General features: G+C 47.6%; 1 long non-coding RNA gene across 1 annotated transcript in view; it reads left to right on the top strand.

The window, feature by feature from the left end:
- The window catches only part of LOC145651266 (uncharacterized), a 26,074-nt gene that overhangs the window by 7,495 nt on the left and 13,579 nt on the right, over nt 1-5,000 (top strand). The window contains exon 2 of the long non-coding RNA XR_014117109.1: nt 3,447-3,555. This is a non-coding gene — a long non-coding RNA (uncharacterized LOC145651266). The remainder of the gene's footprint in view (nt 1-3,446; nt 3,556-5,000) is intronic.

The raw sequence follows: 5,000 nt of genomic DNA, 5'->3' as shown, positions 1-5,000 counted from the left end.
ACACACACACACACACACATATATATATATATATATATATACACACTGCCTGGCCAAAAAAAAGGTCACCACCTGGATTTTACTAATCAAATAGGTAAGAGCCTCCCATTGGATAATTTCTGCATGGGTGATTATGTTTCAGCTGGCAACAAGTTATTTAACCCTAACTGATGCAGTGAGTAGCTTCTCATTTGTTAAACATCCATGTCGAAAGACATATTCTGTGGTCGTGGAAAAGATGTTAATCTGTTTCAGAGGGGTCGAATTATTGGCATGCATCACGCAGAGAAAACATCTAAGGAGATTGCTGAAACTACTAAAATCGGGTTAAGAACTGTCCAACGCATTATTAAAAAGTGGAAGGACAGTGGGGAAACATCTTCGAGGAAGGAATGTGGTCGGAAAAAAATCTTGAATGATCGTAATCGGTGATCACTTAAACGTGAGGTGAAATCAAATCATAGAAAAACAACAGTAGAACTCAGGGATATGTTTAATAGAGAAAGTAAGAGCATTTCCACACGCACAATGCGAAGGGAGCTCAAGGGATTGGGACTAAACAGCTGTGTTTAAGAAAAAACGGCTTCAATTTGCTAGGGAGCATAAAGATTGGACTCTGGAGCAATGGAAGGAGGTCATGTGGTCTGATGAGTCCAGATTTACCCTGTTCCAGAGTGATGGGCGCATCAGGGTAAGAAGAGAGGCGGCTGAAGTGATGCACCCATCATGCCTAGTGCCTACCGTACAAGCCTATGATCTGGGGTTGCTGCAGTTGGTCAGGTCTAGGTTCAGCAACATTATGTGCCCAAAGAATGAGGTCAGACTACCTGAATATACTGAACGACCAGGTTATTCCATCAATGGATTGTTTCTTCCCTGATGGCACGGGCATATTCCAAGATGACAATGCCAGGATTCATCGGGCTCAAATTGTGAAAGAGTGGTTCACCAGCAGGAGACATCATTTTCACACATGGATTGGCCACCACAGAGTCCAGACCTGAACCCCATTGAGAATCTTTGGGATGTGCTGGAGAAGACTTTGCGCAGTGGCCCAAATCTCCCATCATCAATACAAGATCTTGGGGAAAAATTAATGCAACTCTGGACAGAAATAAATGTTGTGACATTGCAGAAGCTTGTGGAAACGATACCACGGCGAATGCGTGCCATAATCAAACCTAAAGCCGGTCCAACAAAATATTAGAGTGTGTGACCTTCTTTTTTTTTTGGCCAGGCAGTGCATCTATACACACACACACACACACACACACACACACACACACACACACACACACACACACACACACACACACACACACACACACACACATACCCATGGGCTTTGTTGCATCAGTCTGTAATATATACAATCTGTTTGCCATACAGATACAGAGATATTCTCCTTCATCCTGTCATGTGGCTTTAATTAAGGATTATTACACTACATTAGATACATATCATACATTAGACTGGAAATGCGGACATTTCTTCAGAGGTCCCGTTCAGCCTGGGCTGAAACGGGCCCTGCCGAACCAAAACCAACACTGTCTAAGGCTATTATCCTCAGCCAGCGCCCTGAGAAATTTGATTTTCATGTTAATTTCTAAAAATGGTGCTGTAACGGCAACACACTTCAGAAATAACCGCGTCCGAGCATTTTTGTGATTTCCGCCAAACTCTTGTGGGAGCGTAACGTGAAGCAGAGGTTATTTGGGTTCACCTTAAAGCCATAAGTGGGTCTCTTTACCAAACTTCCCCATCTGCCATCCACCAAAACCCAGGACCGTTTCCCCAAACTGTAAATGCTGCTCTCCTGATTTCACCCATGTTTGGGTTTGTTGAACTTTCTGTGGGAAAAAAAACCCTGTGCACAAACACCTTCATATATCACTGGCTGTACCAGTCGCTCATTTACAATGCGCTGGCATCCGATATCATCACCTCAGGCTATCACAGCTCGAACCTGATTAACACGCAGCTCCCCAGGTGGAAACGGCAAAACTGTTCGCACACCAATCAGAAGCTCAGGAAAGACAGATACAGCGCCCATGGGTCAGATCACTCGTTTCGCAACACTGGGCCCACAAAGACCCAAAGGCAGAAGAAAAAAAGATGCCAACATGGAGGAAGAAGAGGAAGGAGCATATGGAGACGGTAACTTTCTGATGAGATTTGTGCACTGCTCTTTAGTCCCGCATGCTGTCTGAAATGCAGATCGCATATGGTTACCGTAATTTGGAGTCACTGTTTTAAAATGGACGGTTTACAGTAACGCCATCAGGACCTTACAGAACTGAGAGGTGACCGCCTAACCTGACAGGAGGCAGAAGCTATTTTCAGAAGCACAAGAGAAGGAGATCATCGATATGGTCATAGCCAACAATATCATTTGCTCGCGCGAGACACAAAGGAGACGTATTGAGGATCAGGGACTGTTCCACTGCCCTGATGGGGTCAGCATCTCGACAGCTGAGGATATTCGCCGTAGGAATAGGGCGTGTCACGTTCCTTTCGACTGGACTGAAATGTGTGGGCTTTTTCATGCTGTATGCGGTAGTCAAGCGCAACCATGTACTGTAGTGTGGGCTGGATGACGGCGTCCGGGAAGATGTCACTTTCCACTGCTCTGGTCCGTGGCTCACGAACGGCCTGAGACTCTGCAGTACTATTGTACCGACGTACGTGTTCTCCCTTCCTAAACAGAGGAGAGGAGTGTGTGTCGGCACGGTGGTGGAAGGTCTAAGAACGAGATCTCTACATCCATGTCCTCGTCCTCCAGGCTACTGAAGAGGCTTGTTTACATACAACGGTTGAGCCTTATCCCGGGGGGGGGGGGGGTCTAAAGAGGTTTCCCCCCCACTGCATGAAGGTTTTTTTTTATAGTGTACAATGGCTATGTTGTAGTGTACGCGTATTTGATGGATTTTGTGTGCTGTCTAGAGGCAAAGTTGGGTTTTGATGTAAGATTACATGGTTTTAAATGGAGAGTTTGGTTTTGATGTTGGATGTTTGACATTTGTGAGGATGATTGTTCAGTTATTGAGCAGAGTTTCGGCAAGTGGGGCATCATTTCCAGCAGTGGCTTTTGGCAATGAAGAGAAACCGTAATAAAAACCTGCCCGGCTGCCGCATTAAAAGTGCTTTATGTGTGATTTTAGTGGCGTCCTTAAGAACACTTTTATTTCCTTGGAGCAAAGGTCTTTGGGACATTTTTCCTCGGGACATCTGAATTCAGGAGGAGCTGGAGAGAAAGAGAGGAGAGAAAGAGGAGAGAAAGAGGAGAGAGAAAGAGAGGGAGCAGAGAGAGAGAGAAAGAGAGGAGAGACAGCGTGCTAAAGCTACATCACAGCATATAATAAATGTGATATAAACAGCAATATAAACGGCACGTCTGTGTTCTCTACCGAGGTTCGGTGTCTGTGATGTCTGTGTTTCCTCTGCAGAGGGACTCCTCCATGTCTGACCCCAAGATCACTTGTGGCACATGGAGCTTCACGCCAACTTGTGCCTGATCCTTAGTGCGGAGCCGTCCCACTCAACCAACCCGAAGCCGTAAGTCGCCTGTCCGTTTACCGCTTGACCAATTTGAGCCCAGTGCTCGGTCCATTCAGTCAGTCAGTCCATGTAATGAAACATGCGAGAATTTGGGTAATATTTGCCAGGAGCTGGATATTCCTCAGGGGCCAAATATTTCCCAGGGGCCAAAGCGCTCGTGTGAGCTCACGTTTAGTGGACATTGGCTGTGTTTTAAGGAAGTGGGTTTCCATGGAGGAAAACCAGAAAGGCCAGAAAGTGGCAACAGATAAATAAGGTATTTACTCATACATTGTGGTGCTGTACCTTCTTAGGCTTGATAAATGTTCTAAGGCCTTTTTATGTTTACTGGTCCTGAAGTCACCAAGTCATGTAACATGCACTGGGCGTTACCTGGGCGTTACCTGGGTGTTACCTGGGCATTACCTGGTCATTACCTTTGGGCTACCTGGGCATTACCTGGGGGTTACCTGGGCATTACCTGGGGGTTACCTGGGCGTTACTTGGGCATTACCTGGCTGTTACATGGGCGTTACCTCAGTGTTACCTTGACATTACCTGGGCATTACCTGAGTTCTTGATGCAGCTTGCTTCATCAGCAATCCCAGCATATAAGTGCAAGACAGCACTTATGGAACACCTAAGCTGTAATAGCTGTGAGTTTCCCAGCTTGGTGAGCCTAGACACATTGCTTAAGGTTAGCATGCATCCAAATGCCAAATGTAACCTGGAGTTCAGAGTCATGATCGAAGAACCCCCCCCCCCCCCATCCAGGCAATAACAGTGTTAGAACCCTCATAGAACTCCAGAACCCTCGGAACTACAGTTACGGAGCAACAGAATGGAATCCTAAGAACTTCAGTGGGGTAGTACTTACTGAGGCCTAGTCTGGCTAACAGCTACCCTGATCTTCCCTGCGTAGGGGTTTTGGAAGGCAGGGGGACCCCCTTGCTTTAATCCAATTCGTCTCCCTGGCACATGAGCAACAAGAGAACAGATCCGACCGAGTTCACACCTGACGGCTTATGGCCGAGTCCCGCGGCGGCTCAGACACGTTAGCGGGATTAGGTGGGCAGACGCGCGTCCGGCATGGTCAGTAGCAGCAGATATGGGCACGGGTGTGGAGACGGGCGTGTCCTGGCAATGGCAGAGGGGTTTGGGAGGGGGACGGAGCTGCTGGCAGGCACAGAGGAGTGGGGTGGTGGGCAGGAAGCCCGGCAGTGGAGGGGTGGGGGTGGACCGGCCGGCGCTACAACACTAATCCCCCTGCTCGAGTCACAGCTCGGCTACTCCTGGGGTGAGCAGATGGTGCGGACCACGCCTTCGCAGGAAACACACTAAGCTGAGCATGGCTGTGTGTGTGTGTGTGTGTGTGTGTGTGTGTGTGTGTGTGTGTGTGTGTGTGTGTGTGTGCGAAGAATGTTTGAAGTGGTAGGTGCATTTGATGATGTTTGGTATATCAT

Source organism: Electrophorus electricus, chromosome 15 (genome assembly GCF_041902795.1).
Source record: "Electrophorus electricus isolate QZ-2024a chromosome 15, ASM4190279v1, whole genome shotgun sequence".
Taxonomy (NCBI): domain Eukaryota; kingdom Metazoa; phylum Chordata; class Actinopteri; order Gymnotiformes; family Gymnotidae; genus Electrophorus; species Electrophorus electricus.
This window is presented reverse-complemented; position numbering and strand designations above follow the sequence as displayed.